Here is a 23,998-nt window from a genome sequence, read left to right as displayed (position 1 = left end):
TCCCTGTTTTGTGCAAGCAGATACAACTTGGCTACAAAATCCTGAACAGGCACTTGGAGAGATGGGCAATGCTGAGGCAGTAGGAAACCTCAAGCATCCACCAAGTAATTTAAAAGATGAAAAATCCAGTGAACCAAAGGGGAAACCCTTTCTGAAATGTCATTGAGGCCAATGGGACCGCATGCTCTGCTCATGGTCGAGTCTTTAAACCATACAACCTCTGGCTCCAATAACAGGGTACCATAGGGAGGTCACGCAGATCAAGTTAGCAGTCTCCCCACGTGGCAAAGGATTGTAGTACAGTTGGCAAAATGCAGTCAGTCCCATAAAGTGGTTCTTAACAGGACTCAGTATGTGTGCAAATGGCTGCCCACTCCCTCAGGCAGGAAGCCTCGCTCATTCCGCTGCTGGGAAATAGCCTTGGCATTGAGAAGCCATCCCAACACATTGCGCACTATTTTACTGGCTTCAGCCCATCCCTCTTAGCCAGTAGTAACCCAGGAGATGATAAAATCATTGCCCATAGCTCTACCATATTACTGTCAATCACCCAGTTTAGACCAAGCAGCACAATTAACCTGGAATTTCAAGGGATTCTGGGATAAGAGAAAACAAACCCATTTTAGGGATAGGCCATCCAGTTGGCTTTACCACAGAACCTTCACGTCTCAGAGCTGACCTCATCTTCATTCTTAACAAATGGCACCCTCCCTCTCTCTAACTGCACATGGGATGTCACTGGTCTCACTCCCTGTAAATGTAACTGGAGATATAAAAGGACACAGGGGCAACTTTTTCACGCAGAGGGTGATGTGTGTATAGAACGAGCTGCCAGAGGAAGTGGCGAAGGCTGGTACAATTACAACATTTAAAAGGCACCGGGATGGGTATCTGAGTAGGAAGGGTTCAGAGGGATAAGGGCCAAATGCTGGCATCTGGGACTAGATTAAATTTAGGATGCCTGGTCGGCACAGATGCATTGGAACAAAGAGTCTGATTCCAAGCTGTTCAACTCTATGACTCTATGATTCCAAGCTGTCAGCGGCTGCAATCATTTGTGGTTTTTCAGGTCACTATTTCTAGGGGATATAAACCCCCAGAACAGAGTGAAAGCTTTGAACTGAAACTGTGGGATGAGATGAGATGAGGAAAGTGACTGGTAAAGGACCCATTACAAGAGCTGAAAATTTCAATATTTTAGGAATTGGACAATTGAATCTTCCAGACTCTGAAAAATGTGGGCTGTGGTGAGAAATTTGGGAAAATTAGGAATGATTTTCAAGTGTAAAGACCTAGACATAAAGATGAAATTCTCACTAGTGAGAGACCTATTAACCTGGATTACCACTCATTATCACTCCCATTACTATCTAATCTTGCCTCATGAATATGCATTTTTCCATTCTCCCATACACTGGAAGCTAAATGCTGAGAATTCCCAACATGGAAGTCTGTACAGATACTGGGCAACTCCAGACATCCACCTTGAACACCTGGCACCAAGAACTCGGGAACGCTCCATGGGCAGCAACTGTTTGTACTCCACATTCAAAGATATTGGGTTCTGATATATACCAGACTCTATATGGCACTTCTGCACTTCAATATTGCATTTTGAAATGCACAGGAATTTCATATTGAGATACTCCTGTAAAGACACAATGCCTCAGGGACAGGCACCCAAATCACAGATTGGACCAGGTTGTGTCTCAAGGCAGCTTGCACAATCTCTTAGTGTATGCTCACTTCGCAACTACCTGGATGCTCACAGTATCCGTCTTGCCTTGTCTTTTTGCATCTAAGTCCCTTAGCCTGACCTTAAAGGCTCACTGTTCTGTTGTTTTGTCTTGCTGTTCAGCACTGACACAAAGCCAGGCAGAATGTCAAGGTTGTCAGTGATCATCAGTCAAAGGGTGAACATGTTACGGTGTGGCACCATGCAATGTCAGTATTGTACCTGCATCGTATGCCAGCTGCATACACACTGCATCTGCTTCAAGCAAATAGCCATGTCACAAATTCTAAGGGATGTAGTCCTTCGTCAAGGCCAGGGAGACACATTCAGGCAGGGTGTCCCAGAACAATAAGTCAAGGGTAACCTCAATAATCAATTTAGGGGCTTGGGCATAGTCAGGATATGGATTCTGTCCTTGTATGGGATGAGGAGCCAAATGTCAGGCACCCACCATTCACCTTGCTGCTTTCAGCCTTGTTATGGGCAATTTACTCCTCGAGTGAGACAAAGGAAGGGACTAAATGAGATGGAAGTGGGTGGCGTAGCTGTTAGTGCTGGTGCAGGTGAGGGAAATGTGTGTGTTGTCCAAAGTGAGTGAGCCGTCAGTGCAGAAGGCATGCAGGGCTGGTAGGGCTGTGGGCATGTTTTGCTGGGTGAGAGTGAGTGAGCAAAGGAATCGCATGCAGTAGTGAAAGTGGTCGAACATAAGCTTTGCCGGGATGTGAATGCAATAGCAGGGATAGAGGGAGTGTGAGGTAGTAGAGAGAAAATGGAATGGCACTTACCCCAGTGGAGCAGAGAAAGTTACTACCCTTCCTGCAGCACTGTTGCGTATTTCTTCACTGACATGAATGGCACCCTTTGGACAGGCTGGCAGGGTCTGGTCTCTTGGCCTCCTGGGAGAAGAAGAACGTCCTTCCTTGTATGACCCTGTTCATCAAAACCTCCAGGTACTTGTCTGCCAACATCCCCCGAGTTCTGAGGAAGGGTCACCGGACCCGAAACATTAACTCTGATTTCGCTCCACAGATGCTGCCAAACCTGCTGAGCTTTTCCAGCAACTTCTGTTTTTGTCGCCAACATCCCCTTCTCTGCATTGCCTGGGGAAAATGTCTCAAAGCAGGCAGGGCAGCTCCAAACTGCCAGCAATTGATCAGGCGCACAATGGCCTTTGGTATATGGCCAGAGATCCTGGGATATCCTGGCAGTGCCAAGTACGTTTGGGAGAAACCCGCTAGCATCTGACAAGTAGTGCGCCATAGGGCCGTGGTATCTAGTTAGTAAGGCAAGTTGAGGCGATGGTGCAAGAAAAATCTCAATGCCTCGCAGAGAATTCCTCCACAAAACTCACCGAAGTTGACACTTTGCCAGTCTCTGGTGGGATTCAGCCCATTGTCTCCACTAAGGAAGGGATTTCCACAGTTAACAGAGGATTGTTTCATGACTCACGTTTGTGAAAGAACCAACAAGGGTAGAAAACCTCCTGAGTTTTGATTATGAGTAATTGAGATGATCGAATTTCCAACACAAAGACAGGTGAGACGTTAAACACCAGCGATCATCATGCACTTGCATTGGTCATAACAAGGATTTGGAGAGGTTACTGAAATGCAAACAAAATTGCCAAACTTTTAAGAAGGTTAACTTTGAGAATCTGAGAATTCTTGTCAGAGTGGGCCTGGCAAACTAAAGTCCAGTGAATTTGAGATAAAAACCGAAAGATCTGCAGATGCTGTAAATCAGGAATAAAAACAGAAGTTGCTGGAAAAAATCTGCAGGTCTGGCAGCATCTGTGAAGAAAAAAATCAGAGTTAACATTTTGGGTCCGGTGACCTTTCTGAGGAGCCAAATGTCAGGCACCCACCATCCACCTTGCTGCTTTCAGCCTTATTATGGGCCATTTACTCCTTGAATGAGACAACGGAAGGGACTGAGTGAGGTGGAAGTGGGTGGTATAGCTATTAGTGCTGGTGCAGGTGGGGGAAATGTAGGAGTTTTCCAAAGTGAGTAAGCAGCCAATGCAGAAGGCATGCAAGGTTGGTTGCAACCAGGGCTGGGGGCATGTTTTACTGAGCGAGAGCGAGTGAGCAAAGGTATCACAAAGGTGTCAGACCCGAAACATTAACTCTGACTTTTTTCTTCAAAGATGCTGCCAACCTGCTGGGTTTTTCCAGCAGCTTCCGTTTTTGTTCCAGTGAATTTGATTCCACTACGTGTAAATTTATGAAAATCTTTATAAAAGTTAAGATTATGAAATATCTAGATAGAAATAAATGATGAAACGATCACTATTACAGTTTCAAGAAGGAAAGGTCTTTCCAATTGAACGCATTTTTTTGAGCATATGACCAATGAGCTTTATCGGAGGTTTACATGGGATGTAAATTAAAATTCAGTTACGTCTTAATGCAATTCCTTTCGAAAAGCTGGGAATAAAAATATAGAGGGCAGGTCTCAGTGGAAATAATTGACAATGGATTGTTAATAACAGTTGACAATTGGTTGACTTACAGAAGCCAGAGGGTTTGGAACTGGTCCTATCATCAGTCTTGTTACCAGGGTAGTCTCATGGGATTCTGTTTTGACATTAAATTGAAACCATCAAAACAATGTTTGGTAGCAGTGAATAAAGCAAGTAACATGTTGGGATGTATTAAAAGATAAATATTGAGCTGAAATAGTGAGGTAGTCAATGTCAATTTATCAATCATTAACGGGACTGTTTTTAGAATAATATGTACTGCTGTGGTCACCACTGCACAAAAGCATATTTAAGAAGTATTTAGATGAACACTTGAAATGCCATAGGAACAAGGCTATGGGTCAAATGCTGGAAAATGGGATACGAGTAGATAGATGCTTGATGACTGGTGCACGATGAGCCAAAGGGTCTCTTTTCAGCTGTAATACTCTACGTCTCTATGATATTGTCTTATTGAAAAGGTAATAGAAAGTGAATTAGAAAGGACCTTGTGTTTTTGTCTAGCAATTCCCATGTTCCTATGGCCAGCATCAGATGGAGCTGCTAGTATCAGCTGACTCTTACCTCTGATCGCAATTAGCAAACAACTAAGAATTAGAAATCTTACACTCAACCATGTTCATTATCGCACAATACAGACATGTCTGAAATCACTTGATTTTCCCATTGCAACCATTACATAGAGAGTTTAGTTTCAGTCAAGATGCATATTAATATGGTATCATCTGAATTCAAAATCATTTCAATTCAACCCATGTAAAAAATAATCTATGTGGAACTTTTCGTGTGCTAACTTGAAGTGTTTCTGACTGTGTTTTAAAAGCCGTTTGTCACTTTCTCTGAAATACTAAGTGTGTTTCAGTTCTACATCTGTGCCCTCCAGCGGAGGTTGACCTTATCATTCAGCAGGGATTGACATGGGACCATCCTCCCAGCAGCTGTCACATCAAAGAGAGACCTTTCGATCTCAGCAAGTAGGTACCAATGAAATGATGATGCACAGTATTGAGTACCCATTACTGAGTGAGGGGAGGGATGTGAACACAATAGACCTCCCACCATTTGTGGCCAATTCTACAAAACCTTGCCTTGTTATGCCCAAGGCCTAGTGTGAATTTGCGGTAAGTTTCTTTGTGTCTTTTCTGCTCCTATGAATTCCACAGGCAATGCTGAGATAAAATGACTTAATTTGGCAGCATTTACCTGAAGCTATGAAGCCGTGAAGCCAAATTGTGCTTTGATAGTTTGCTGTGGGAAGGTGCTAAAAGCAGGCCCGAGGCTTCCCTAGAGATGGTAAACTCTGAGTATCGGTTATGTTCCTGAGCTAATAATCTGGAAGGTGTGAATTCAAATCTCACCACTGCAGTTTCACAATTTGAATTTGGTTTTAAAAACCTTAGGAAACAAAATGTTGGTATTATTAAAGGTGAGCATGAAAGAACAATGTCAATCTAGATAACTTATTTCACTACGCCAGGACTGTTTTCCAGAAGTGAAGGAAATCTACTTCAAAGCTCAGTCTGGGCCTACGTGTGACTCCAGTCTCCTAGCAATTTTGTTGACTCTTAAGGGTTTTGGAAGCCATGCAGTTGTATCAAACTTGCTATGCAATAGTTCAAGAAGAAAACCCACTCATCATCTTCCCAAGTCAATTAGGAATAAATGCCAGGCTTGCCAGCAACGCCAACATTCACACGAAGGATGGTTTCATGCAAACTGTATACTTACTATAGGACTCACTCAGATGACTGACTTTGCTGTTGAAAGAAAGGGTGACATCTAATCAAATAATAGCATCCATTACAGCAAAGAAGGAGATGAATGTCAAACTGAAGTTCTGTATTTTGTTTTAATCCTGTTGGGTGTTATAGATCCTGTGGTACTATCCAGAGGGAAGCAGGGAGTTCCGCCAGTTCCCAACTGAGCATTCTGCCCACAAACAGTTTAACCATTCAATCATCCCAATACTGTTGTGCAGCAGATTGTCAGTAAACTGACAGGTACATTTACCTAGATGTCCATATTACCATTACAATTGAAAATAATGCATTGCATGTGAAACATTTTGAAAAATATTCAATGTTATAAAAACACAAGTATTTATTTATGCTTTTTCCTCTTTGTTTATCTCTAAGGAATTAGAATATGGAATTATAGAACATAGAACATTATCTCTATCTCTTATCTCTTGGAAATTGTCTCTTGGAAAAGACTGTAGATCTTGGAGGTCAATTGAAATTTACAAGACCGAGATCAATAGGTAAAATGTCAAGGGATATAGAATAAATGTGAGCTTTGCCCCTTCCTTGTCACCCCCAAACAAGTACAAGGAGCTCACTGACCTCTTACTCATCAAGGTTAGCATCATCCATTTAACTGCCTCTGTATTTCCTTCCCTTTGCCAGTCACTGAGCCAAACTTTCTTTAAAGTTCCCCTGCCGTCACTCCTAAATGTCCACCTCCTATTTTCTCAACCCTATTCCCTCCAAATTGGTGGCCCTACCAACATCTTTTCCTGGGCCCCACCCCTTCAATTGTTATCAGCTCCCTCTCCTCACATATGTGTCCCACTCACCTCTGAAATTACCATTGACTTGCCAATTTCCTTGTTGCATCCAAAATCCTTGCACATATTGTTGGCTGCCAAATCCATATTCATCAATCCCAGGCCTCCATGTTTGAATGCCTTCAAACTGTTTTCTGCCACTTTCACAGAATTGAAATGGTGCTTTTCAAAATTACAAATAACATGTGACTGTGACCATGGCAACCTGTTCTTCTCTATCCTTTCTCAACCCACACACAGCCTTTGACACAGATGACCAGGCCATCATCCTCCAATATCTCTTTGCTGTTATCCAGGAGGGAGAGACTACACTCACCTGGTTCCATGGTTATTTGTCCACTCAGAGCTGGGGAGTTCCACGCAATGAATTTTCTGCCCATTTCCTGCACCATTACCTCTGATGTTCACCAAGAATTTGTCCTCGGGACCCTCCTTTCCCTCATCCCAGAATCATTGAATCCCTCCAGCGTGGAAGCAGGCCATAGAGTATACACTGACCCTCCAAAGAACATCCAACCCAGACCCACACACCCCACCACCCTCTCGCTGTAACCCTACATTTCCCATGGCTAATCCACCTAACCTACACATGTTTAGAGTGTGGGAGGAAACTGGAGCAGCCAAAGGAAACCCACGCAGACACAGGGAGAATGTGCAAACTCTCCACAGACAGACGCCCGAGGCTGGAATCAGACCCAGGTCCCTGGTGCTGTGAGGCAGCAGTGCTAACCACTGAGCCACTGTGCTGCCCTCATCTATGCCCTGCCCTCAGTGTCAACTTGTAGAAATGTATACTCATGATACAAGCTCCACCTCACCACCACCTCTATCAACCCCACCATTGTTTTTGATTTGTCACGCTGCCTGATCTTTCAGATATAGAAAGGTTGCACTAGGTTAATCCCAGGTCTGTGATTTCCTTGATCTCTCTACTGTTCAGACCTTGTTGACAGAGTAACAGAAGTCTGATTAATATGTCCAACCTGGATTTCCTCAGTACTGAGCTACTGTCATGCAACTGTGATGCTCATGCAATTGAATGGCCTGTCAACAACAGTCACCTTTGTGCATACCATGTGAAGAATAGCCACTGTCAGCCAATCCAGACCTCAGGAAGATTTAGAAATTTCAGTCAAGGAGAACTGGGAAAATGCACATTATACCAGCCCCTGATCTTAAAGGATGAGTTTACTATTTCCATAAGATAGACAATCACAGAAATTACAGCGTGGAAGCAGGTCATTCAGCCCATCCAGGCTTTGCTGGTATTTATCTTCCATACAAGTTATGTTCCTATCACATCTGGCCACCATGATCCTGATTTGCAACTACAACCTTTAGAGCTTAAATGTGGTCTAGCTAGACAGGAAGTCAGCCTACAGAGGATCTGTCAGCCTTTAGAGATGGACTGCCCCTGCATGTGAACAACGCCATGGAAATTGTCCCCTAAACCCTGCAGAAAATTCACCAACCATCAAATAAGGACAAACATCTATTTAAGGAAATACCATCATTCTGTTCCTTTATCTCTAAGACACCAGAAAGTGAAGCGTTTCTTGGAATTGGGGGTCAGCTGCAACAGGAACCCAATTGCTGTTTATTCTTTCTGAGGCAGTACCTGGAGATTGAGAATAGCTTACTGCCACTCTGAAGTGATGGATCATGAGGTGACTAAACAATCTGGTGCTGGATCCACACCTCCTACCAGGTAGAGCAGGTGGTGTGTGAAGAGGTGGATGCCTGGGCTGCTCAGGGTTCTATGCACACCTTCTGCGGTTTGCAGTCAGTCTCCAACTCAACCTGTCAAAGACACTCAATGGTTCACAGCTTCACAGAATGCCTCTTCTCCAGTTTCGGTAGCCTTGGGGCAAGAGTGTCCCATGAGACAACAGGGATGTTGCAATTTTTTTTAAAGAGAGGCTTTGCTATTTAATGACAGGCTAATTCCTCCAAAGCTACTATTTGTAATGCAAATATAAATTGTTTTGCTTTTGTTGCATGATGATCCACAAAATGTTCTGGAATGCCTGGTTGAGCTGCCCCTCTCTCTGAGGAGGTTGAATAGTTGAAAGATCTGCCTGTAAAAACAAAGCTAAATGGAGACTCGATCAGTGACAAATTGTATAATTACAGCTCACCTTGTCTTTCAACGTCTCACAGCAAATGCAGGAAATGTTTATCATCTGATCCTTTTATCTGCAAAAGGCGGCAACATTATCAAATCTGCCTTGAGGGCAGGTGTGAATAGTAAAGATGGGTGAGCATTCTGGGGTTTTTTTGCAACAGGAAGCATTCATATGGAATGTTTCTATGCAAGTTCAGGTGGGAAAGTGTTGATCATCCAGGGGTTCTAAAAGGTGTGTATCCAATAGATCTTCGTTCAATGTATTTTTTTCCATTTGGAAGTTAATAAGCTCAAATAACCTCCCAAGGACTTTGCGGATGGAGTCTACTCAGTGGATAATATACTGGCCCTGAGTTGGAAGATCGTACCTCAAGGTCCACTCTAGAGACTTGACCATATAGTCCAGGCTGATGTTCCCAGTGCAGTATAGGGATAGCCTGCACTGTTTGAGGTGCCCATACTTCAGATGAAATGTTAAACTGAAGGCCCATCAATTGTCTCAGTTGGGTGCTGTAAGAAGTTTTATGGTACCATCTGAGGAGGAGCAGTTGAGTTCTCCCCATATTTTCCCCTAATCAACATCACTACAGATGGATTATCTGGTCATTACTTCATTGTTGTTTATGGAGGTGCTTTTTATTTGTACATTCATGGGGTGTGGACATTGCTAGCTGGGCCAGCATTTATTGTCCATCCCTAGTTGCCCTTGACAAGGTGATGGCGAGCTGCTTTTTGTAACCACTGCAGTCAGTTTAGTGTGGGTACAGCCACATACCATTAGGAAGGGAGTTCTGCCTTTTCTTTATTTGATTGTGGGATGTGGGCATCACAGGCCAGGCCAGCCTTTATTGTCCATCCTAATTTTGCCCAATGAGTAAACCACACTCTAGTGAGTCTGGAATCACATTTGGGCCAAACAAGGTAAGGATGCCAAATTTCCTTCCCTAAAAGTCTTTAGTGAAATTTTTTTTTTTAAAACAGCAGTTGCCGCTGGTTATGTGATTACCATTAGGCAAGTTCATCTCTGTTCCAGATATTGTATTGACATCTAACTTTACCATCTGCCACGGTGGGAATCAAACCCATAACCCAAGAACAGGGGCCTGAGTTACTAGTACAATGACATTACCACTGCACCACTGCCTCCCCATAACAAAGCATTGACACTAAAAGAGCAGCAATATATTTCCAGGTCAGAATGGTGAGTGGTTCAGAAGGAAACATGAAGATGGTGGTGTTCCCACGTTGTTATCCTTCTAGATGGTAGTGCTTCAGGATTCCTAACTTCTGACCTGCTCTTGTTGCCACAGTATTTATACAGCCAGTCCAGATTAATTTCTGTTCAATGGTAACATGCAGTGATATCACTGTGACAGTGAGGGATTCTGTGATGGTGTTGACATTGAATGTCAAGAGGCAATGATTACATTCTCTCTTGTTGGAGACGGTCATTACCTGAGACTTGTGTGTTACGAATGTTACTTGTTACTTTTCAGCCCAAACCCAGATATTGCCCTGGTCTTGCTGCATTTGAACATGGACTATTTCAATATGTGACAAGGGCAAATAGTGCTGAACATTGTGTAATCATCAACAAATGTATCCACCTCATACCTGCTAAGCAGGTGCTGCTTATAGCATTGAAGATGACACCTTCCATCACTTTACTGATGATTAAGAGTAGACTGATGAGGCAGAAATTGGTCAGGTTGTATTTGTCCTTTTATTTCCCTGCAGGACATACCTGATCAATTTTCCACATTGTTAGTTGGATGCCAGTATTGTTGGAATAAATTGACCACTCTGTTTCCTACCATACAGTAATAATTGTACCTCAAGAAGTTAATTCATTGACTGAAGCACTGGATGTCCTAATGTCTTGAGCAGCTCTTCTGTACAAGAGTAGTTCTCTCAGGATGACCAGAAATCGAGCAGGCACAGTTCTGAGGAAGGGTCACTGGACCCAAAACGTTAACTCTGATTTCTCTACACAGATCCTGCCAGACTTGCTCAGATTTTCCAGCAATTTCTCTTTTCCAACACCTACAGGTCTTTGATAAAAGAGATAACACGGTGTAGAGCTGAATGAACACAGCAGGCCAAGCAGCATCAGAGGAGCAGGAAGGCTGATGTTTCGGGCCTAGACCCTTCTTCAGAAATGGGGGAGGGGAAGGGGGATCTGAAATAAATAGGGAGAGAGGGGGGGAGGCGGATAGAAGATGGATAAAGGAGAAGATAGGTGGAGAGGAGACAGACCGGTCAAAGAGGCAGGGATGGAGCCAGTAAAGGTGAGTGTAGGTGGGGAGGTAAGGAGGAGATAGGTCAGTCTAGGGAGGACAGACCGGTCAAGGGGGCGGGATGAGGTTAGAAGGTAGGAGATGGGGATGGGGCTTGAGGTGAGAGGAAGGGATAGGTGGGAGGAAAGACAGGTTAGGGAGGCGGGGACGTGCTGGGCTGGTTTTGGGATGCAGTTGGTGGAGGGGACATTTTAAAGCTTGTGAAGTCCACATTGATACCGTTGGCCCAATTCCCTTTAGTTACCAATCTATACGTGCAAAAAGTAACTAAGTAAAATTTTTCAAGGAGCACAGAAATTGGTATCACTTTTCCCATTAATCCACCCCTTTCCATGCTTCCAGATATCACTTTATTTGATTCTAAAGATGTGGGCACCAATGGCAAGTTTGGTAATTTTAGCCTTGAGAAGGAGATGATAGGTCATTCCTTTAACTGCTACCATCTGTGTGGGGATTCCATGTGGCAGCTTGATACAAACAAATGGCCTGTTGGGTCACTCCAGAGGCAAATAAGAGTCAACTACATTTAGGGTGGAACTGGAGGCACCTGCAAATCAGTCAGGGTAAGGGTGATAGGTTTCCTTCCCCAAAGGATATCAATGAACCAGGTGAGTTTTTAATGACAACCTGACACAGTTTCATTAGTTACTTATTTCCGGATTACTTTTGAAAGGAAAGCAAATTCTTAATCTGCTATGGCAGGATTTGCATCGACTGAGGTCTCCGCAAATCCTGGCACTGACTATTTTGAGAAACTGAGTTCAGGCCTGATTGAGGTTAAATTGGTTCAGTAAGAGTTTTGGTGAAGGTAAATTGAAGAGGCCGACAGAGATTTCCCAGCTTTCACTTCCCAATGGGCTATGGGGACAGATCAACTCAATGGAGGTGAGCACCCAGCAGCAGATCTGGGTGCCAGTGCTACAGGCGAGCCTATAGGTAGTGGTGGAGAGAAACACTGCTTTCTAGAAGGGCCTCCACTACCATCCTGTCCCTCCTCTCACAGAGGTGTCCTGGCTGCTTTTTGTTTGTTTTTAAGCTGTGACTGAAAGGACACCTTCTTGTCAAAATAGTCTCATCCTATTTACTCCTCACCACTGACCGTTTACTTCCTGAAGCCAGAAAGCCCCTCATTGACTCTGTAACTTCAGGAGGTGCTCATAATTGGACAGGAACTTGTCTCTGGTCCGATTAGGAGCTCTGCCTCATAAAAATTTTAATGTTAATCAGTTTCCCACAGGAAGCATGTTCCTACCTGGAAATAAACAAGGTTCCTATTACCATTTTCCTGGTGAACATTCAAACCACGTTCCCTGGATCAATAATCCAATGACACTTCAACACTTCAACAGAATCTCTTCTGGTGAATGCACACTGTGCACAGACAATTTATTACAAAAATCTATTATGTTCTCTAACTGCTACCATCTGTGTGGGGATTCCATGTGGCACCTAACTCTGTTTTTATAAACCACTCTGATGGCTCTAAGCCTTCCCTGTTGATGACGCTCAAATAATCTGTATATGTGAAACAAGTCTAATCTTTTTATTAATTATGAGGATCTCAATGGTAATCTGCCAAAATTTATGCAGACAAAATGACATCACAATATGCCTTCCACCAAAAACAAACAATCTTTAACCACTACCCTTCCTAAAGCAAAACACAAGACAGAGAGACACATATACCACGCACATGGCATGTGCACAAGTTCAAATATTTAACATCACACACACACACACACACACACACACCCCTGAATCACCTATAGCATTTATGACCTCATCACAGCCTTGGTCTATGCATAGATAAATGAACTGAAGTCCAGGGATGAGGTGAGAGTGACCACCCTTGACATGAAGGCAGCATTTGATTGAGTGTGTTATCAAGGAACCTGAGCAAAACAGGACTCTGTGGGATTTTGAGAGAATACTCTCTCCTGATTGGAGGCATATCTAGCACAAAAGAAGATAGTTGTGTTTCTTGGAAATCAATCATCTCAGTCACAGGACATCACAGGATATTGTCCTAGGCCTAACGATCTTTGTCAATCACCTTCTCCCCATTTTAAGGTCAGAAGGGGGGGTATGTTCATAGCTGATTGCACAAAGTTCAGTACCATTTGTGTCTCCCCAGATAATAAAGTAGCCCATGTTCAAATTCAGCAAGGCCTAGACAACATCGAGGCCGAATGATAAGTGGTAAATAACATTCATGCCATACAAGTGCCAGGCAATGATCAACAAGAGAGAAGCTTATCATTTCCCATTGACATTAATTACATTACTATTGATCAATCCCTCAATCTCAAAATCTTTGTAGTTATCATTGACCAGAAACTGAACAGGACTGGCTATATAATCATTGTGGCTACAAGGCTGGGAATTATGTGATGACTAACTCAGCCCTTAACTCCTCAAATCCTGTCCGTCATCTACAAAGTGTAATTCAGATGTGTGATGGAACATTCTTCAGTTGCCTGGATGAGTGCAGCTGTAACAACACTCAAGAAGTTCAACACCATTCAGGACAAAGTAGCCTGCTTGATTGAAACCCCACCTAACATTTTCAATATTCACTCCCTCCACCACTGAGACACAGTGGCAACTGTGTGTACTATCGACAAGTTGCTCTGTAACAACTTGGCTGTACTAAATTACCCATAGTGTTCAGGGATGTGTAGTTTAGGTGCATTAGCCATGGGAAATGCACAACTACAGGGATAGATTAGGGGGACAGGTCTGAGTGGTATGCTGTTCAGAAGGTTGGTTTGGTTTCATTGGACAGAATGGCCTGCTGCCACACAGTAGGGATTTTGCATAACTCACCAAAGCTCCATAGAGAGCATCTTTCGAAGCTGTGAACACTACTACCTAGAAGCACAAGGGCATCAGACATATGAGAACATCATTGCATGAAAATTCCCTGAGGAGTCTCACACAGTCCCAACCTGGCACTGTATCACTGCTTCCTCAGAGTTGCTGAATCACAATCCTGGAACTCCTTCCCTAACAGCACTGTGGCTATACCTACACCACACAGACAGCAGGAGTGCAAAAAGGCAACTCACCACCATCTCCTCGGGGCAATTAGGGGTGAGAAATAAATCCTGTCCTACCCAATGATGTCTGCATTCCATGAATGATTAAAAAATACAAAAAGCCATCACCCCAAACTCTTCTTCCACAGATAAGTAAGATCGAAGGTAATGTATTTATCTCGCATATGCACAAAGCTAGAACATTTTAATCAAGCAGTCACCACTCTTTTAATGCATCTCAGGTTTAAATATGACAATTAAGTCAGTGTTCATTACAGTAAGATCATAGTAGATACTACCTTTACATAGTACAGTGGAATACTTTTTTTCCAAGATACAAGTTCTATAATTTAAACAGCCTTAGACTAAAGATTCCACATTAATTTTAAAGGAACTCATTACCTCAGTGGTTTATAGTTTTCTTTGACTGAGTTAACTGAGTATTCCATTGTTGATGAATTTTAAATGGTCTCTTTCCTTTGCAGTGTCCTTCTCACAAAATCCAGTAGCCACCTTCTCCCCTCTCCCCATACCTCCCGGATTTTGATAGATAACCCTTGCTGACACCTGTCAAATAGATATCCCAGATCCAGATTAAAGAAAGGTCCCAATCCCAGTTTTAGCTATAGGTGATCCTGGATATTGGCCTAAGCTAAAAGGAACCCCCGAAATCCACCTCAGCTAAAGACTCCCTCACTACTATCACTTACTTTCCTAACTGCCCGCAGCTCCTCCATTCACAGATTGCATCTGCTTGTTGCGGATAGGTTCACTCATGAGCCTTTCAGCGTTAAGCACAGGAGAGAACCAAGCTATGATTGGAGCAATGGCGTCTGACCATTTCCTTCCATTCAATTTATAGAGAAAAGTTATCTTCATGAGTGAATCGTCCTGGGCAATTTGGGAACTTTTGAGGGCAGATTTGCCCACCAACCCCGTGTATGTTGAACGGTGAACGGTGAACGGGATTGGGAGTACGTCAACTGACCAAAATCTGCTGTGGTTCAAGAAGGCTGCAAAACGCCAGCATTTCACAAGTTAATTTTAAAAATACACATATTGAGGCTTCTTACATTTCTTATGGAAAGTGATAATTTGTTGATTATTTAACAAATGCAACTTCAAGATAAGAACAATCATGTGAACACTTTATGATTTGATTTGATTTTACTGCACATCAGATGTGAAAGCCAGAGTCGTACAGCATGGAAACAGACTCTTCAGTCCAACCAGTCCAGGGCAACCATGTTCCTACACTAAACTACACCCACCTGCCTGCACTTGGCCCATACCCCTTCAAATCTTTCCTATTTATCTACTTATCCAAATGTCATTTAAACATTGCAACTGTACTTGCATGTATCACTTTTTCTGGCAGTTCATTCCACACACCAACAACTCTGTGTAAAAAAAGTTGCTCCTCATGTCCTTTTAAAATCTTTCTCCTCTCACCTAAAAATATGCCACTTAGTTTTGAATTTCCCCACACTAGGGAAAAGACACTTATCATTCATCTTATCTACACCCTCATGATTTTATAACCCTCTATAAGGTCACCACCACCTCCCCCCATGCCCAACCTCCTATGTTCCAGTGAGAAAAGTCCCAGCCTTTCCAGTCTATTTTTATATCTCAAATGCTTCATTCCTAGCAACATCCTGGTAAGTCTTTTCTGAACCTTCTCCCATTTAATAATATCTTTCTCATAAGAGGGCAACCAGAACTGCACACAGTACTCCAAAAGAGGCCTCACCAACATCCTGTACAACCTCAACATCACATTCCAACTCCTATACTCAAAGATCTGAGCAATGAAGGCAAGAGTGCTAAATGCCTTCTCAACCACCCTGTCTACCTGTAATGCAATATGTTGTGTTGTATTGTGCATACAGTTGTGTGTGTGCAAGTGAGTGTAGTGCATGTATGTATGTGCAGGTGTATGTATATTGCCGTGTGTATATGCTATAATGTCCCTCTTTGTATACATCTCCCTATATGTGCCAAGAATGGACTGTCGTGGGGAGAAAGGAAGGAGAGAAATCCAGTTTTGATCCTGGGATTCCCCTGACAGATGTCCCACGTACAGACTCCATGAACTGAAAAGCCCCTACAGTTCCATGGGGAATATTCATTGCAAATATACAACAGCCTATTAAACTTAACCCTCTGGGCATGTTGCCATTTACAGCATCCACTTGACTGATAGCCTTACACAAGCAAAGTCACAGGTAAACTGTGAATAACATGATTGTTCTAATCTTATAATTGCACTTACTAAATAAAATAATGTCTATAATTACAGCCTGTCATGAACTCTGAGTCAGTTTAAGCCTGGTGTGACTCAGCATAGCCTGATTGTTTTTGGTGATGCTCAATATGTGTTTGTGTTTCTCTGTGTACGTGCATCTGTCTGTCTCTTTCTTTCTCCATGTATTTTGCTTTCACTACATGTATCTGCGCTGTTAGATTGCGACTCTCTATATGTTATATTTGCCAAGCTATCAGAGTGTTTGTGTGTGTGTGGATGTGTGTTTGTTTCTCTCTCCTGTTCATGCCAGTTCCGTCAGTGTGTGTACTGAGCTGTGGAATGTGGTGCTGTTAGTGCCTAGTTCAATCTCTGTTTCCATCAACAAATAGGCTCAGGGGCTGCAGACAATCTTCAGTCCATCTAAAATCAGCTACTGTACAGAAACACTGGATTTCAAACCTAACCCTTCAACAATCAGGTACCCTCATCACACAGATTGCAGCAATTCCAGGCAAAAAGCTATCATAATCCTAATTCTCATGGGGAATAAATGCCAGACATGCCACATTCCAATAAACAATTAGAAAAAGGCTGGATGTGGGGTATTGAGGGGGCAGGAGGTAGCTGTTTGTTTGGTGGATGGGGTTAATAGTTAATGCGGTGTTTGTTGCTTTTTATTCGATGTATCATTGCAGATTAGTTTAATTTTCTTATTTATCATCTTACACTTTTAAAATGTGGAAAGCATTTCAAACTGTCTGCACAATGATAATGAAACAAAAGGCAGACAGGCGGAGTCACAGTGACCGTAACAGAGGCAACAGATTACTGGTGTACAGTTCCTGTCATGAGGAAGTTGTTCACCAATATTACTGCCAATAAATTACATCACACGGAAAACAATCACTGGGAAATTCCAAGACAACAAGGTGCAGAGCTGGACAAACACAGCAGGCCAAGCAGCATCAGAGGAGCAGGAAGGCTGACGTTTCGAGGCCCGAAACATCAGCTTTCCTGCTCCTCTGATGCTGCTTGGCCTGCTGTGTTCATCCAGCTCTGCACCTTGTTGTCTCAGATTCTCCAGCATCTGCAGTTCCTGCTATCACTGGGAAATTCCAATTGGAGAGAGAGGTCAGTGATAGGAGAGAGTTGATGGGGAAGGGTGTCAGTGAAAGGATCGGGTAAAAGAGAATCAGTGGGGAGAGTGTCACTGGGGGCAGGAAGTCAGTAATATTAAATATTATAATAAGTGTTGGAGGATCACAATCAGGTGTCAGTGTGGGAGGGGTCTGTTGGGGTATCAGTATAGGGAACCAGTGAGAGGGGTGAATGTGGGGGCAGCAGAAAGGAGGTGTCAGTGGTGGGGGGGGTGGTGTGGTGGTTGGGTGGAATCCCTGAGTAGGGAGTCACTTGGATAGTTCTCCAATTCCCTTTCAATTGTTACAACTGAGACTGCACCCACCACTTTTAGGCTGTGCATTCCAGATCACAACAAGACCCTGTTTAAAAACAATGTCCCTCCCATGGTCTCTGGTTCTTTTACCAATTCCTTTAAGTCTGTACCCTGTGATTGCTGACCTCTCTGCCTCTGACAAGCTCTCTGCTAATTCATTTTAGTCAAAACCATTCATGATTGGAACATCGCAATCAAATCTCCCCTTCTCTCCTCTGATCTAAAGGAAATTATTTTTATTGTTATCCGAAATCTACAACGGGCATAAACATCCCCATTGATTTGTTGGCGTGAGTGGGCTATTTCTGAGCTGTGGGTGTTTATGGTTTGAACTGGCTGTTCATGAACGAGCTGCAGCATGACACCAGCTGAACTCAGGTAGCACAGCCACCAGCTGGAGGGAAGACTGCAGCCAGTCCATCTCCCCAATGATAATCAGAGCCCAATGCCACTTCCAGCCTCTGGGAGACAGGGAAAAGCAATGATGTGAAATGAAGACTCTTCTCTCCCTTAAACACACACACGTGAACCAATGCGTGAGAATGAACACTGATCATAACAATATCACCATCAGCTGGGCCAATTTAAATCATTTTATGGGAACAAGCTGATCGTTAAGCTTGTGGCTCTTTTCTCCAGAAAGAAGAAAGATTGAGGGGTGATCTTTAAAATTACAATTACAACATTTAAAAGGCATCTGGATGGGTATATGAATAGGAAGGGTTTAGAGGGATATGGGCTAAATGCTGGCAAATGGGACTAGATTAATTTAGGATAACTGGTCGGCATGGATGAGTTGGACCAAAGGGTCTGTTTCCATGCTGTACAACTCTATGACTCTAACATGAAAGAGTTTAATGGGTAGATATAGAAAAATTGTTTCCGCTTGCAGTAGAATCCAAAACAAGGGCCATAAAATTAAGACACTACATCCAAAAAGAAGTTTCTTTACTGGTTACCACAGGGAGTATATGGAGGCATGACACTTGATTTAAATAAGGCTAAAGAAAGAGAAAAGAATAGAAAAATATGTTGATAGGGTTAGGTGAAGTAGTAGGAGGGTCATGTGGAATATAAGCAGCCATACAGACTGGTTGGGTCCTCAATAGCCTGCTTCTGGGCTATAAATATAGGCAGTAACAAATGGCACAACAGCGCCACATACTGGTACAAGTATATTACTACATGATGTTGCAAAGTGCCAGACTTTCTGTACACAGCCCCGCTCCTGGAGAGGAATAAATCTGGGAACAAGGTGGTGAAGTTACAAACAAGCTCCACCAGTCCAAACGTCTGTCTACTCTGAGCTTTCATATTGTTGCCAAAGAGCCAGGAATCACCAGGTTTGCAAGGGTCTGTCTCAAGCAGGCCTTGTCTGTGAGCTGGTGTGTCTACCTTGGAATTGTGTTCTCCTAGGTAATGTTTCCATAGAAATGTTGCCAAGGAACTGATGTTGAGGGGAAGGTGGTTCAAAACGTGGCCCAGTCAGTACAATATTTTAGTTGGTTTAAGCACTCAGAACTCGTGATCTTATACAACTGCTCAATTTTCTGATGGGAATTCCAAAGGGTATGCCTTGTTCTGAGGTACTGGAAAAGATTTGCTGGCAGTTAGTGGGTCAATGCAACCAGAAGTCACCTCTGCCTGTTTTCTGAGATTCTCAGATTCACATATACAGAGCAGTGTAAACAGTGGATTATTAGTGCTTGTGGAGATTCCTATTGTATCAACAACTCAATTTCACGTCCTCTACAACCCTTCAAACCTTTGCAATTCCCTAGTTGTGGCTTTATTCACTGATCTAAAAATTTTAATTGCTTCACAATTCATGGCCACACTTTCAGCTACCTAAATCCAAAGCTCTGGAATTCCTCTTGAGCTTTTCCACCTCTCTCTCTTCCTTTAAGACCATCCCTCGAAGCTGCTCCTTTGATCAAGCTTTTGCCCAAATATCTGGCTCAACGAAGTATTATAATGCCCCTGTGGAGCATCTGAGAACACTTTTATTGCTCTAAAAGGTGCTACATAAATGCTGATCATACTTTTAGTGTCATACCCTGGTCTTGAACTAATGGCAATGAGGGTTGAATGCAACAAAAGGAGGAAATGGAGGCTAGATTTCCAACAGATCATGTTACTGCTCATCCTCAATAGCTACAGTGAAGGAGCCAACTGAATCCCAGGAAAATTATGTAATCTAGAATTATGCAAATTTCCTGCAACTTTTATAACAATTGTAATGAACCACTTGGGAAATGTATTGACTTACTACTCCCTGGTCATCACAAAAGCTAAAGATTTAATAAAAGTATGAACAATCACCAATTTGCCTGTCTGATGAACTCAGCTTAACAGAAAATATTGACCAGATTCCTGTACTTTACAAGAATTACAATTGATTACAAATAAATACATACTAACCACAACAAGACTGTGAATTATCTACATATAACTCACCTGCTGAAATTCTCTAAAGCTCTGTTCAAACTCCAAACACACATACAGACAGACACAGACAGACAAACTAACAAACAAAATTGGCATTATGGCTGGAGGGAAAAATACTGGGGAAACACAATTAAATAGCACCAGCGATAGAATTGGATGAAACGTTTCTGTTGCTTTCCTTGACCTTCTGTTCTTGGATCTCCATTCTGGATTTTTTTATGAAAGGGAAATTACATTTGACAAATCTATTAGAATTTTTGCGGATGTAGCCAGTAGAGTTAATATGGGGGAAATCAGTGGATGTGGTTTATTTGTATTTGCAGAAAGGTTTTGATAAGGCTTTTGTTAATCTAAGAGGTCAACATGTAAAATTAAAATGCATGGGACTGGTGCTTAGTGTAGTGAAATGAATAGAGAACTGATTTACAGACAGGAAACAAAGAGTAGGAATAAACAGATCTTCTTTCTGATTCACAGCCAATGACTAGTGGGGTACCACAGCAATCAGTGTTTGGATCCTAGTCTTTCTCAATGTATAGTAATGATTTAGATAATGGAACTAAATGTAATACTTCCAGGTTTGCAGACAACACAAGGCTGGATGGGAGGGTGAAGTGTGAGGAGGATAGAGAGATGCTTTAGTGTGATTTGGACAAGTTGAGTGATTAGGAAAATGCATGGCAGATGAAGTATGAAGTGGATAAATGTGCAGTCATCCACTTTGGTAGCAAGAACAGGAAGTCAGATTATTATCTGAAAAGCATTGCATTGGGAAAGGGAGAGGTATCCTTGTACACTAGGCAGGTGCAGCAGGTCTGTGAGGAAGGCAACTGCCATATTGGCCTTCATAGCAAGGGGATTTAAATACAGGAGCAAGGATTTCTTGCTGCAATTGCACAAGGCCTTGGTGAGACCACATCTGGAGTATTGTGTGTAGTTTTGGTCTCCATATCTGAAGAAGGATATTCTTGCTACAAAGGGAATATAGCAAATGTTTACCAGACTGATTCCTGGGATGGCAGGACTGATGTGTAGAGAGAGACTGAATTGTTTAGGACTATATTCACCGGAATTTAGAAGAATGAGGGGAGGATCTCAAAGAAACCTATAAAATTCTGATAAGACTAGACAGGATAAACCTAGGAAGAATGTTCCAGTGTTCCCCACGATTGGACAGTCCAATACCAGGGGTCATAGTTTAAGGAAATGAGATTGACCATTTAGGACGGAGATAAGGAGAATTTTTTTTCACCCAGAGCTGAGGCTGTGGAATCCTCTGCTACAGAATACAGTTGAGGTTAAAACATTGAATGTTTTCAAGAAGGAGTTTGATATAATTCTTAGGGCTTCAGAGATCAAAGGATATGAAGATAAACCAGGAACAGGGTACTGAGTTGGATGATCAGCCATGATCATATTGAATGGTGGAGCAGGCTTGAAGGGCCAGGTGGCCTACTCCTCCTATTTTCAACCTTTGTGTTTCTCTCCCCCACTGTCAAACAAAGCAGCTGTGTAAACACAACTGACAGTGAGTTCCAGCAACTTGTTTTCAAAAGTGCAGCAATTCCTTTTATAGAAGCTGTTTTTGAAACAGCCATTTTCCCATTTTAAATCACAAATAAAAAAATGGAAAAGCAAAAAAAAGGGAGAGAAGCCAGCCATCTTCTAAGAAAATTATCCCAAAATATTACCTGTTCTTATAAGTCTGAAACAAGCAGTCAAATAACAAAATTTGTTCACAGATGTCTCAGGTTTCAAAGATGTGGAGGTGCCGGTGCTGGACTGGGCTGGACAAAGTCAGAAGTCACACACCACCAGGTGACGAAGGAGCAGCCTCCGAAAGCTTGTGATTTCAAATAAACCCGTTGGATTTTAACCTGGTGTCGTGTGACTTCTGACAAGTTTCAAAGACCCACATTTCCGTGATCATGTTCCACATGCCGTTAATTGTGAAGGAAAACAGGAATTCTGAAATTGGAGAGGATAAGGATTTCAGGTATGGCTCCACAGAATCATGGGTTTAACTGTTGGTCCCAAATAAAATATGGCATAAGATACTGGCATTCCAGCATATTTGAGTGAAGCATGGTGTTCATGTCCTGCTCCATGCACCCAGTGTAGTCCTGACAGAGTGCTACACTATCAGATGCAATGAGTTTTGATAGAGACATTAAACAAGAGCCCTACCTGCCTTGTCAGGTGAATGTAAGAGATCCCATGGGACAACTCCAGAAAAGGACGGAGGAGTCCAACAGGGGTCTGGCCAATATTCATTCCTGAACCAGAATCACAAAGATAGAACATCTGGTCATTGTTACAGAGCTGTTTGTCTATGTTCCCTCTCATTCTGTTTTCTTCTGCATAGACCTCCAAGGTCGATGAATGGCTGCAAAATCTGAAATCGGAGGTCAATGCTAGGAATGGCATTGTCATGCCGATTGATGTGCTTGGACCCTTCAAGAATGGCTGCGCAGCTTAAAGGGAAAGTCACTGTTTGTGGGATCTTGCTGTGCACAGATTCGTTGTTTTGATTCCTACGTTACAACAATGACCACATTTCAAAAGTATTCAACTGGCTGTAAATCTCCACGGGATGTCGTGAGGATATGAAAGGCACGAGATAAATACAAGTCTTTGTGTTTTTTGTTGGATTTCATTCACAGTTGAAGATGTTGTCAGAGATTGCAATGACTGAGAGCAAAGGCCCGGGTAGAGAACTAGACTAAACGCGCACAGCACTGGCTTTGGGAAACCCTGTCCAGTGCAATGAAATGTCTACAGCTTGACAGTGGCCAACATATTTGGGTGAACTAGTGTGATGCAGTTTCTGACCACTTGATGTCACCAAATTACAACATAAGTTGTGGGAATTGCAGGTGGTAGTAGGAACTGCAGATGCTGGAGAATCTGAGGTAACAAGGTGTAGAGTGGGTGAACACAGCAGGCCAAGCAGCATCATGTGGAAACAGGCCCTTCAGCCCAACAAGTCCACGCCAACCCTCAGGGCGTCCCACCCAGACCCATCCCCCTAATCTACACATCCCTGAACACTACGGGTAATTTAGCATGGCCAATCCGCCTAACCTGCACATCTTTGGACTGTGGGAGGAAATCAGAGAACCTGGAGGAAACCCACGCAGACACGGAGAGGACAAGTAAACTCCACACAGACAGTCGCCCGAGGGTGGAATTGAACCCAGATTCCTGGCGCTATGAGGTAGCAGTGCTAACCACTGTGCCACCCATAAATTTACTAACTTCTGCCCCATGGCCTACACAGGGATCACTAATCTCTATCACATTGCTCTTCAGTTAGTCTCTGATACCTCTGTGGGCAGGAGTGTAACAGTCAGAAATATGATTCATAACCAGACCATCAATTCCATACAGCACGAAGATACCACCTTTCACATGAGATATTAAACTGAAATCCCACCGCCTACTCCTGCGATTCAGTTCGTATACTGCACCTTGTTGTCTCGGATTCTCCAGCATCTGCAGTTCCTACTATCTCTGATTCAATTTTAACCCCACTGCGAAGCCTCTTCTAAGGATGCCTAACCTGAAGAAGTTACCCTCCTCCCTCCGGACAAACCTCAAGGGATC

Source organism: Rhincodon typus, chromosome 27 (assembly GCF_021869965.1).
Source record: "Rhincodon typus isolate 14 chromosome 27, sRhiTyp1.1, whole genome shotgun sequence".
Lineage (NCBI taxonomy): Eukaryota > Metazoa > Chordata > Chondrichthyes > Orectolobiformes > Rhincodontidae > Rhincodon > Rhincodon typus.
This window is presented reverse-complemented; position numbering follows the sequence as displayed.